The following is a 13,355-nucleotide window of genomic DNA, read 5'->3' on the forward strand; positions in this document are numbered from 1 at the left end:
ACTAATGACATCGGCCCAGTATCTCTGCTGCTGATTTAAAATGAAAATGAAATGTGAAATCTAAGTGACACTACATAAAGGAGACAAATCACACTACTTTAACCTTTTCTTAACCTTTTTGCCTTTCAGCTAGATTTATCATGTGAGAACAGTTATGAACAAGTCAGCAATGTGAGTCTTAAAGCAAACTAAACCAAGCTGTACTAAATGATATTTTGGCTCCAATAAAGTTATTTGATTATGGAAAAAGAACCATCAATAGATGAACAACTTGATATCTAAGAGCAAAAGTAAAGTGCAAGTTAAAGAAATGATACTAATGAAAATCAAACTACAGAAAAATAAAGGTCAGCAACATAGACAAGATGATCACACATGCCACTAGTCATGAAATCAAAGCAAAATTAAACACACTTGCATGAATGAAAAATCTAATCTACCTTACATTCTACAAAGCAATATTTACAAAATGAAATCTACTCTACCTTACATCCTAATATGCTCCATGACATCTACTTCACATCTCCTTCCATGTTGAGAACATCAAAGCTTTATTCAATTTCTTCAAAAGTACAAAGTACAAAAGCTTTCAAAAGCCATCAAGGAAGAACTACAAACTTGAGAACTAGAAACTAAAATACTAAAAGGGACTCAAAAGACTAAAAGGGACTAACTAATGAAGGAGAGAGATCTCCTATTTATACAAAAAGATGAGAGCCATCTCATTAATGAGAATCCATGAATCTCTCCCTCTACCTCTAGAGTCCTAATCAAAATAGGAACTGCTAAGACACATGTCTTCTTAGAGTTACAATACGATTAGGAGATGTGACACATATCCTCATGATCCCATGATTCTTTCCACTCAAATTCGAATTTGGCCTTGGGGTGCCACATAAGGGTCTTTTAGAAGTCTACTTTCAACCTACACATGTCAACAACATCAACCCATTTGTTAGGTATAAGAATATGCACATTATTTTCTAATTTTTAACCACAAATTCACTTAAAAGGCTTAGAAATAATAAAGATTGGAAAAACATAAAGGTGGCCCAATGATAATGAAAGTGGGATGAATGTGGTGACATAGTAGTGAAATGGAGGTGAAATGGAGGTGATATAATGGACATAATAGTGAAGGTGTAATGGAAATGAATGACATTTTCAAGACTCATCAGGTACACTTTGGTATCCCAAAGTCTATCATCTTAGATCAAGACAACAGTGTTATTGGGAAGTGTAGTGTCCACTCAGATCTTCTAGTCCCACTGAGACTGGTAGTTATCTTAGAAACAAACAAACTAAAACTAGTTTCGTTTTCCTTTATGAGAAGTAGATGAGAGTGGAGTGAAGGACACCAACCTCAGTTTTGCGCTTGGTTCCTTGCTCAGTTCCTCTCCCCTTTGACAAATCCTTACTGCTTCTCCTTCGTCTACCCAACTTCAAAGAGCACCTCTGGAATCAAAGCAGCATAATACTATCAAAGAATAGAGATCTGCAATCATAAACAATATAGGACCAGATGTATATTGACCACACAAATGCATATATCATCAAACATACAAGAATGTGGAGGAAAAATTGAATAGCTTTATTAATATCAAGAATAAGCAAAGAGGATTACAACCAATTTTTCTGACCCAACGTCACCCTCCAGCATGAAAGCCCTTATTTCACCTCATGAAAATCATATATCACCCAACACTATGATATTCCAACAAGAAACCAACAACACTTCCTTACAAGATACAAAATTCTAGCCCCTAGATCTCTGGGATGAGGGATCCATATATAGATGATTGCAGAGGGGGTGAGTCAACTTCTAGGATTTTGATTAGTGTCCTCTCTCTGATAGTTCTTGATTCCACTTGGAGATTGATGATCTCTTACTCATCCCTGGGCGAATTCAGAGAGGCAAGTGTCACAGGAGAAGTTTCTGGAAGATTCCATGATTATCCACCTCGCAAACTGTCTCTGCCATTTGTCCACTCTCGCCCATCGCACCCCATAGAAGGGCTTTTTAGTATGCATCGCACCTCCTGTGTGCATTAGGTGGGATGCATCGCACTTTGACCATGGAGCAGGTGAGATGGTCCAGTTTTGACCAGTTATGAGCAGTTTTTCATGGAGAACTTCTGGGAGATGATGTAATCAGTTGACCTTATTCTTTTAGGGTATGGAACAACACTTTTAGGGACTTAGGAGCCCTTGGTTTATGGACATGTTTGATTGGGGTTGCAATGCCCTAAAATGTCTATAATAGTTGCCCCCTAAAGCATGAGGTCGTTAATCTTTGATGTTAGGTGAAATGCTTTATCATGAGGATCCGAAGTTTTTTCGAGCTGGAAGGCGACCTGTAATAAGATACAATACAATACATTTTCTTCATAATATTTTTCATGATCTAGCTGAGGCGGGAATGCCCATGCTCAGCTTTATAAATTCATTTTCATGTACATAAGACAGACAACCGTTTGCACGGGAGACTGATGATTCTGATAGAGTCACCATCCTTTGATTCAGATGATCATCTATGCAGCAACAATGTACATTTGATGTCTTTATTTTCCTGAATATATCGCAGCCCGGATGGATGAAACTAGATCTGGGGTCTTCAAACTCGTTCAATATTCACTCGGAGTACAAGTCGATCCATGTGAAGGATGTTCTGGAGTCGAACATGGACAGACATCACCTGATTACCAGCCAATGATGTAAGTTGTTAACAGGCGCGAGAGGAATCACCGATAATGATGATGACCCTCAAGGTACTACAGTACAATTCAGGTGGTGTGAACAAGGGACTTGGCATTGAACAACACGCAAAATCTTTCGGTCGAAGGCCATTGATGTAAACCTGTGGCCGGAAGTGAGAAACTTGCCATTGAGGCATGCAAGCTTCAAAGTACTGAAAGGGTTGTTCCTAAGTCGACTTCTTGGATAATGAGTTGATGTCGACAAGAAGTGACCCGCAGTAGGAGGGCCTTAATGAATCCCACATCTATGACCCGAAACGGAGTAAATGATTTTGGAGGTGAAAACGATCTGATGATATAGGCTTCAGGGTGGCGGTCATGAAAGAATGGAGCGTGGATGTATTGCAGCAGTTGAGACACAGGTGAATTCTCTGAGTGACTTCTCTTGAACATAATGGCGACACTGACATGATGGATTGGTAGTGTTAACCCCAAATGTGGATGGTGTGATGGACCAATTGTGATATGACCAGTGAACGGAACAACCCATCCCGACTCAGATGCGGAGTGAAAGTGTCATGTTCAAAAGCGACTTGCTACCAATAAAGTTTCTTCAAGTACTCTTCCCAATTTTTCCCCAGTCATTGCTAACCAGTACCTCTTTATTTTTGTCAAGCTTGAGGAGGATAACATATGCTTGTTCTATAATTTTCCCTTCGGGAAAACCCGTCGCTATATTTTAACGAGCCTAGCGACAATGAAACTCGTTCTTGTCTGTATGGACAAGTTTGTCGCTATTCGATTTTAACGAGTATAACGACAAAGATAACTCAGTCCTTTTCAATTTTAGAGAGTCTGAAAGGGACGTAAAGGAAACTCCATTAATCCTTTTTAATCATATAATCCCTTAAGTCCGAAAAAGTATAAAATAATACCAAAGGGATGAATTTTCGGTAATTTTAACGAGTCGAACAAGACAAGCGCTCGATCTTTTTGTGTAATAATCCATCAGGTCCAAAAAGATTAAAATCTAGAGGGATAGCACTTCTAGTCACTTTAAAGAGCTGGAGCGGCCAATCGCTCAACAATCTTTTCATATTTTACGAGTTAGGTGAAAAGAGCTTAAAGGAGACTCGTTTTTGAGGAACGAGTGATAATTTCAAGTAGCAGATGATTCCAGGTAAGGTTTGGAATTTTCCAATCACGACAGTGTCACAAGGATGGCTAATAGGATCACTCTTCGCAGCTATTCCTCAAAAGGGGTAAACAATCAAATGGAGGTGAATGATCGGCTAAAACAGAGTGGAGGTGATGATGAGAACACGACCAAGGCTCAAGAGCTGATGATAATGCATTCACAATGGTTATTTACCGGAAATTGGTTCATTTTTTAATGAGCTTAAACTTTGGGGGAACGTTTGCTCATTGATTATGTTTAATTTTTAATGAGCTTGAACTCCACGTAAAAATTGCTTGTGATAATGGTCATTGATTTAATTTCACCATTAATCACTTTGTTCCTTCAAAGGTTGTACCGCCTGTTCAATTGCTTCATCAAACCGATTAGAAATGGACAATATATGTTTCACAATGAGTTAAAACACTAATATTTTACTTGAATTACGTGAAAAGTAATTGAAAAGTGGTTTTTTACCCTTCATTTTACCATTTCATTTGAACTTTGGTTTGTTGGAACTTTGGAGGTGCTTTTCCCCCTTGATTTTCACCAACTGATTTCGGGAGATTCCGTGGACGATTCTTGGCGCCGTCTGGACCAGGTAGGAGCTAAACTTGAGCTCTTCAGTTGCATTCCTTCCTTTTTGAATCCTGTGCATGTTTCCCTATTTTTCTGAGCCTCTAGGGTTTGAAAAATTCGCCCTAGCTCCATCAAACCCTTTCTTTTTCGAAAGGTGCGATGCATACTGGCTTGGCCAATGGCCCGTCAAGATGCATCCCACCCAGTATACTACTGGGGGTGCGATGGGCGCGAGAAGGGAAGTTTTTGCACTGTTTTCTCATGGAAATTTTGCCTTTTTTTTGCCAAATCAGGATTCTGACTCTTCTCTTGCTTGTTTTGCAGAGATTTATCAGAGCACAATGGTTGTTACATCACGAGAACACGAGCATGAAGACGACGACATGCTTGCTCTACATGATCCGGTTACGGTAACTGCACTGCGGAACTGTGGCCTGTTCAAGTTTTTCCGCATTTCTAGCATGAGGCAACAAATCAACTTGTTGCAATATTTTCAAGATGCATGAGATCCTACCAACCAGGTGTTTCAGATCAGAGGCAAATCTATCCCCTTGACTGTCATAGACATCTATTTTTTGATCGGTTTATCGAGGTGTGGTGCCCCTCTTTCACTATCAGGTTTCGCCCATGGGGGCGAATTCGTGAGAGATTATATTCGCCGATTTTGCAAAGAGGGATCTCAGCCGAGTAGGGATGGCAAGATCAACATCCGAGATGTCGATGACCAGTCCTTGAGGACCATTCTGTTCACTTTTACTAGACTGGCTGGTAGTGCAGCTCCTCACGTGGCTAACAGGTCCTACATGCAGTATGCCTTGGAATGTCTGGAACCGAAGGTGTTCAACTGGTGTGACGCAGTACTCCCTGTGATGAAAGAACAACTGACCAAGCTAAAAAATGGAAAATTGAAGAACTTCGGCTATGGTTCTATTTTTACCGCCTTCGCCTTGGAAAAGATCCCACTGATGCAGCCACAGTACATCTCACTTGGCTTACCTCTACCAACTGAGCCACGGATGTAGAGATGGGTCGACCTTATGGCCCGACATGCTGGTCAGTCCCAGGTTTCCTTTCTGATACCTTTTTTGAGTGGTTCAACCGTCAGGAGATGGTTTTTTCCGAGTATCCATATGCTGGTATGGATTTCCAGGGTGACCCGGATTTGGTGCTGCCGGCTGGTGAGCAGTGGGGTGTTATCGGTAAATTCTCTGACCATATCTATGTTCATCGTTTCTTTTTATAATGTTCTTATGCTTTCTTCTATCAGGACTAATCAAAACTCATGTGCTCATGCAGATGTTGGACCAGTTTGGCCAGTAGTACGTCTGAGAGTACCAGTTGCCGCTCCAGCAGGAGAGGCTATGGGGAGGGCTATCCTTCGTGACCTTGATGTGGCCAAGACTCTTTCAGCATTGCAGGATCAGGTCGAGGGCCTCACTCTTGGTATTCTGGATGTGAGGACCAATGAGCTGCCCCTGAGGTTGCAGCGACATACTACTGGCGTGTTGAGTCGATGGACTAGGCTTTTACGCATGATTGCACAGGCGGTGACTTGTTATCACCAGCATCATTAGACTAGGGTGCCCCCTAGAATTTTGAGTTTTGGGTCATTTGACCGATTTTTTCCTGGTTATAGAACATTATGTATGAACCATAAACAGTTATATATATATTTTTGATTTTTGGAGCTTTATTTTGGTTGAGTTACGTGATCTTGATGCAAATATTTGATGAAATGCTTCTTTTATAAATGTTGCAAATGTCTATCTAACACATAATTTTCTAATGAGTCTGTTAATGTGTTTAAGTTTCTGGAAATATGCTGATATTGAATAGAATCAAACTGCCTTTCCAAAATCTTGACCCTTAGGAACATGCAATAGATATCTGGATTCCGTACGGAGTAGATACCAGTGACCTGTAGGATGACGAGTTTTGAGTCTAGCCTGATGACTAGTCGGCGGATGCCACACGTAATGGCATCAGAGAGGAGCTCTATAAATGCATTGTATTCAGCAATATTATTTGTTGACCAACCAATACATACCCCTTTGAAACTCACTAACTCACCGCTTGGATCGAAGATGGCCCAGGCCACATAAGATAGGTTCCGCGAACTACGACTCACTCCGTCGGCATATCCAACAAATGATTCCAATAGGTTCAACATCTGCAATAAATGTAAAAGCGGATCACTTAACCAAAACAATTACCCTTAGCGAAAACAAAAATGTAACAAAAGCATAGGGGTTACTATCTTGAGTCAAGCATAGTAACGCTTAAGGTACAACCCGTTGCGAGGTTGCGCCAGTGGAATCCCATCATAATCTACTAACTCGTAGGCTCCTTTTGCTAATACACGTTTAACAATATAGGGGCCCATCCATAAGGATTTGAACTTGCCTGATCCCAATTTGTCGGATTCATGGTCGTAAAGTAAGACCAGGTCACCTTCTGAGAAGACACGGGGTTTGACATTCTTGTCGAACTGCGTCTTGACTCGTTTCTTATGGGCTTCGTTAGCCAAAGAAACATCACAACGGGTTTCATCCAATTGGATTAGTTCCAAGAAACGAGCCTCTTCTTCAGAAGTTCCGGGGAGAAGGTCGAGTGTGAGTTTGAGGAACGAGATTTCACACTGAACCGGTAAGATTGCTTCCAGGCCATACACCAATTGAAAGGGTGTAAACCCAATTGCATTCCTCACCGATTTCCGGTATGCCCACAAGGCTGAGTACAGGATCGGGTGCCAACTCCTTTTGTGGACTCCAATCATCCTTTGCATCATCCGCTTCAGGACCCTGTTGATCGCCTCAACTTGTCCATTAGCCTGCGGATAATACGTAGTAGAGCTATTGTGGGACAGCCCTAACTTGGCAGCCAACTCAACCATCATGTGATTGCGAAAATGTGATCCATGATCTGTGACTATGGCCTGTGGAACGCCGAATCTGGAGACTACATGATTGAAAAAGAAGAGGGCAGCCGTTTCGCCGTTGTTGTTTAATGTATGCATTGCCTCGGCCCATTTGGTAAAATAGTCTACTGCAACTATGATATACCCATGCCCCCCGACCAAGGTGGGATTACATGTCATGAAATCTATGCCTCATTTGGCAAATGGCCCAACAACAACTACTGGTCGCAGAGGTGCGGGTGGTATTCTGGTTTTTCAATCAAAGATTTGGCATGCATGGCAACTTCTGACTACAGTTATGCAATCTTTGAACATTGTTGGCCAGAAGTATCCTGCTTGTAAAATCTTTTGCGTCGTAGCGTAACCAGATTGATGCCCCCCACACGCGCCTAAATGGCAATCATTCAGGACTTTTTCGGCCTCCTCGTGGGTGAGGCACCTCCTCAGAACTGTATCGACACCACGATGGTAAAGTGTATCACCGATGATCATGTAGTCTTTTGCTTGGTATTCAATGCGTCGTCGTTCCGAGCAGGAGGTATTAGACCTATATGTTTGGGTTTGGAGATATATTATTATGTCTCCATACCACGGATTGATTGAAGATATCAGAAACAAAGATTCGTCCACGATTGCTTCTTCTGATGTTACATCGTTGGACGACAATGGGAGATCGCATAGCAACTCTATGAAAACCAGGGATTTCTTCGATTTGGATTTTATAAATTCCAGATCAAACTCTTGTAGAATTGCTATCCATTTTGAATATTTTCCCCCCAGCAATTGTCGCGACAATATATAAGTCATGGGGTTGCAATCTGACAGAATAGTAGTTTTTAGAAAGAGGATAAAGTGTCGAAATCTCTGTATCGCTTGAACAACTGCAAGAGCTAGCTTTTCAACGTAGGAGTACTTTCTTTCTGTATCATTTAAGTTTCTACTTAAATAATATATAGGATGTTCAATTCCATTGTCTTCTTGAACTAAAACCATTGCGATCGTTGTATCCGCTGCAACTAGATACAGGTTAAAGTATTTTTCATAATCAGGAGCGTACATTAATGATGCTTTTATTAGAGATTCTTTTAAAGCATCAAAGGAAGCTTGCGCGACCTGATCCCAGACAAAGGGTACTTCTTTTTTAAATAGACAAGTATAACCTTTAGCAATTTCTGTGTAATTCGGAATGAACCTCCTCAGAAAGTTTGCTTTCCCTTGTTGTTTCTGAATCTGAAGCAAATTTGAAGGTGGAGGCGAATCAATGATTGCCTGAACCTTACATGGGTTGAGATGAATACCGTCCTTTGAGACCACAAAGCCAAGTAAACGACCAGAACTGACACAGAATACACATTTGTGTGGATTGAGTCATATCTTGTAGTGTCAGCAACGTAGAAATATCGCTCTCAAATGTTGCGGATGATCGGTCCGCTTTCGCGAATGAGCCGAAAGATCATCGAGATATGGTTGAATGATGTTTTTGATGTCACGGAAGGCATAATTCATTGCCCTCTGAAATGTTGCCCCTGCATTCTTTAAACCAAAGGGTAGCTTGTGATATGCAAATGTTCCCCACGAACAAATAAATGCAGTCTTTGACTGGTCCTGTGGGCGGATATTTATTTGATTATACCTGGAAAATCCATCCACAAATGAGAAGATTTCACATTCGGCGCATTCATCAATTATCTAGTCAATAAAGGGTGTAGAGTAGTTGTCTTTCGGACAAGCTTGATTTACATCCCTATAATCGACGCACACTCTAATCCTTCCTTGATTTTTCATTACAGAACAATATTTGATGCCCAATCGGTTAGTGGAACCGGGTAAATAAAACCAGCATGGAGAAGTTTTTCAACTTCTGCCTTGATGGCAGCGGCTTTCTTGGGGTGCACCTGTCGTAGTCGTTGTCGTACCGGTTTGACATCTGGATACATCTTAATTTCGTGTTCAACTATGCTCGAGTCAATGCCTGGAATTTCATCATACGACCAAGCAAAGACATATCTGAATTCGTGAAAGAGAGCGTTATATATTTCCAGTTCTAAAGGAGAACAAGATTTTCCAACATGAATATTCTCTACAACATCTGTTTTGGTCGAGATATTTGTGGTGATAGTCTCTTCAATATTGGACAAGTTTCGTTCAAAATCCACCGTGTTTACAGTATTTGATAGAAAATCAAAAACTGAGGGATGATGAAGGTCACTAGGAGTATCTTCTTTGTAATCCAGAAGACGGGAACAATGGTGGTAATCTTCCCATGGTGCCCCGTCCATCATCATTGACTGAACAATTCCTTCATCTGTATGATGTACTTGCGACCAAGGATTTGAAGGGGTACCATATTCCTTAGACCTATCTATCCAAATGCTTGATGAGCGTTGATTTGGGTTTGCCTCCCATGCCAAAAACATTGATTGCTACAAGATTTCTATTGGGCTTGGAGGCAATACCTGCAGATGATCCATTTTAATATCGTTTTCAGAGATCTTTTGAATAGAAGATATCATATTGCAGGTTCCCACTATTGCCACTTCCGCCAGATTGATTGGAGGTGGTAGGGAAAAAGTCCCCATTAATATAGGGTCTTTTAGTAGGCCTACTCCAATATTTTGAAGCAAGTGAGGGCTTCCGTGGATCATCGAAATTCTTCCCGTAACTTGTGAACTGTTGGGGAAAAATGTTTGTTGGTAGACAATTGTAATTCCTCCTTGAAAGGGAAATGCAATCTTCCTGAAGCAGGTTGACACAATGGCTGCCATAGCATATATCCAGGGCCTTCCCAGTAGGATGTTGTAATCGAGGTTTCCGTCAATTACTTCAACATCTATTTCTATTGTTTTTCCCCCCAGTTCGACTTGCAAGTTACTTAAAATCCCGTATCGGGTGTACGTTCGTCCATCAAATGCTTTTAATGTTGTTGAAGATCGTGACAAGGGTGGAGATCCTAAATTTTTCCAGCAACTCATCGACATAATACATGTAGATGCCCCCTCATTAATAATTGTTCGATGAACAATTTTGTTGAGGGCTTTCACTTGAATGAGGAAATCTAGTTGAGCTGGTAACTGAGGGTCATATCCTTTGTGATTAAAGGACACAAGATTGGAATCCATTGGGTCAATCCCACATATTGCTAATAATAAAGCCTGCTTTTGTGAGGGGCAATTTTGCAGTACCTCAAGTGTCGACATAGTGGATGGCGATTGGGCCAAATCTTCCACTATATTATAATGTTGTGCTACTCTGGCACGAGGATTAAATGTCGATTTGTGTACTACTCCCTTTGGCAACTTTATCGTTAGTTCAGGAATGATGGGTGGCACAACTTCGGTTGAAGTTGTTGTCGAACTACTGGGCTGATCATTGGCCTTGTTGTCCGACAGCTGTGGATTCCCGTAATCTTTATTCCTTGTCGATATCAAAGCATCGTTTTGCTGCTTTGAAACCAACAACGTTAGCACTTGGGACGAGGAAGCATTGTCACTAGAAACCATATTTGTTCCTGGATTTGGGAAAGGATCAGTTAATACTGCTGAGGTTTTTGAATTCTTGAAGAATTTTCTAAGCTCAACTTTATACGGACACTCTCTTGTCCAATGATCCTCATCAAATATTAGGCATTGATGATTTGGTTTCCTTTCTCCAGAAGGGTTTGCAGAAGATTTTTCAGGGGATAACTCTTCATGTTTTTTCTTCTTCCCTTTCTTTTTCTTCTTGCCTGCTGGTTGCTTGGTTTCTTTGCCTTTGTTGGTCAACACGACATTTACTTCCGAGGTGAGAATTTCTTCATTTTCATTTTGACCTGAAACCGTACGGGCTTTCTTTGACCTAGCCTTTGCGATTTTCGTGCTAGTCGTTCCTATCACACCGTCCCCGGCATGAGAGTATTTGTTTGATTTAGGAGATGGAGGAACGGAAAATTCCAGTCTAGGAGCATCAGGGATTTTATCGTAGAGCGTGCCAGACTGAGTATAGATCAAGTCTAGATATTGCACATGAGCAATTACTTGCTCTTCAGTGATGACTCCTCCCTTTGCCACATCTTCCGTAATATAAGGTAATAATGACTTAATAAACCATTCAGCCAATAGCTGATCAGGAACATATGTTTTTACCATTCTACGACGATGTCGCCACTCATGAATATGATCAGATATGTGAGTGGCCGTCGTTTTCTTGAAATTGGTAAGAAGCTCTGTTCCCGTTTCGTACCTTATGGGTAACTGAAAATGGGTTAAAAAGGTTGTGGCTAGGGCACTGAAGTTATCAAATGAAGCTCTAGGCAATTCGATATACCATTTTGTTGTCGGACCAGTTAACGTTCGCTGAAAAAGGCGAAGCCTGATCGAATCATCATTTAGGGTGTTAGATGAACACCACAGGTGAAAGGTCATCACATGATTCAACGGGTCTTCACCCGTATTTCCATTAAATTTAGGAATATCTTACGGAATTTTATGAGGAATCGCTGGCCACCAAGGGGCGTAAGAGATTGGATCGTTTGTTAGCCGGTTTAGATTTGGTAACTCTAAAGTTGCCACGAAGGGAAACTGTTGATTCAGGTTCGATGAAGCATACCCAGGATAATATGGGATTGCCTGAGCAGTGGGTCTTTGCATACTAGCATAGTGCATTTGATGCTGATAACTTCGATAAGGTTGGTGGGCATAACCATTATGAAATGGTTGATGTTGTCCGTTTTTAATATACGGCTGCCCATTACTTGCAAAGACTTGGTGCTCAGATCCTTGGTAAACTTGTTGGAATTGTGGTTGTTGATATTGCACCAGCCATGGTTGTGAGACCATGTGCTGTTGCCCAATACTGGTTGTTTGACTGAGATGAGGGGTAATGGTACCCGTTTGAGCCTGGGTCACTCCAGTTAAGGAGCCACTAACCGATGATTGTGGTGGCGTCGCAGGGACAAGGGGCTGTTGGATTGCGACCTGAGAGACTTGAGGTTGGCATACAACAGGTAACGCTTGTACCTGCTACACCGTCACAATATCCGGTGTAGTGGGGATATTTGACATAGGAAAACTTTGTTGCATTGAGTATACAACTCTTGGTTGTTGAGGTAGTATTGGCATCCAACCACTGGATGTAATTCCAGCATAACCTGAATTCTATTGGGAACTCTCGTATGTTTGACCTCCTGGAGGAGACAATGAAAGGGCATATTGCCCCCCATACGGCGGTAATCTGGTGCTTAAGGGAATTATTTTCCTTTAAGGACCCACTGCCCAAATTGACATTCCAAAGGATCAATTTGTTGAGACTCAACATAAGAGATTCCAGATATTATTCCGGATGAACAAACGGGAATAGACCATACCGTCGAAACAGCCCTTGGATGGATCCCATCCAGTGATTGAGAGCTAGTTGCGATAGACGGTACGCCGGCGAACATTGTTGGAGTAGTAGCAAGAAGTTCTACTGCTGCTGTGTTAGATGACACAGTCCTAGATGTCGACGATTGTTCAGACATATTTAGTCTATCCAAAAGGTTTCCTAGCGATTCTACAGGAACTTCCGATAATGGTAGACTAATTTCTGATGAAGAAGGATATAAAGTGATCCCTACTCCAAATTGCGATGGAGTACTAGATGGTGGATCCTCCACAATCTCTTCTATAGCAATCAAACGGGTGGAATAGGTAGACCGGCAGGTTCGTGAAATATTTCTAGTGCTGAAGAAGATATAGATTCTACAGCGACTGATGTTTGGGGAACAACACCTTCCGAATCAGCTATGGATGGAGCCGGTTCAGATATAGAAGTGTTTACCTTGACACTAGGATCAGTTCTATTTTCCTCTTGTGGCTGTGGAACTTCTTCTATAAAGGCAGGGGTACCAGAAATGTTTGGAGTAACTGGAGTCTCTGAGGGTGTCGGAGCACTTGTTCCAACCCGAACAGGGGACTTTGAGCCAGTTAAACGAGTTCGCTTTGTCCATAATAGTTTTGATTTTGGGGACAAA

Source organism: Pinus tabuliformis, chromosome 1_2, assembly GCF_031772625.1.
Source record: "Pinus tabuliformis cultivar Carrire ecotype Pingquan chromosome 1_2, CPIR1, whole genome shotgun sequence".
In the NCBI taxonomy this organism is placed as follows: domain Eukaryota; kingdom Viridiplantae; phylum Streptophyta; class Pinopsida; order Pinales; family Pinaceae; genus Pinus; species Pinus tabuliformis.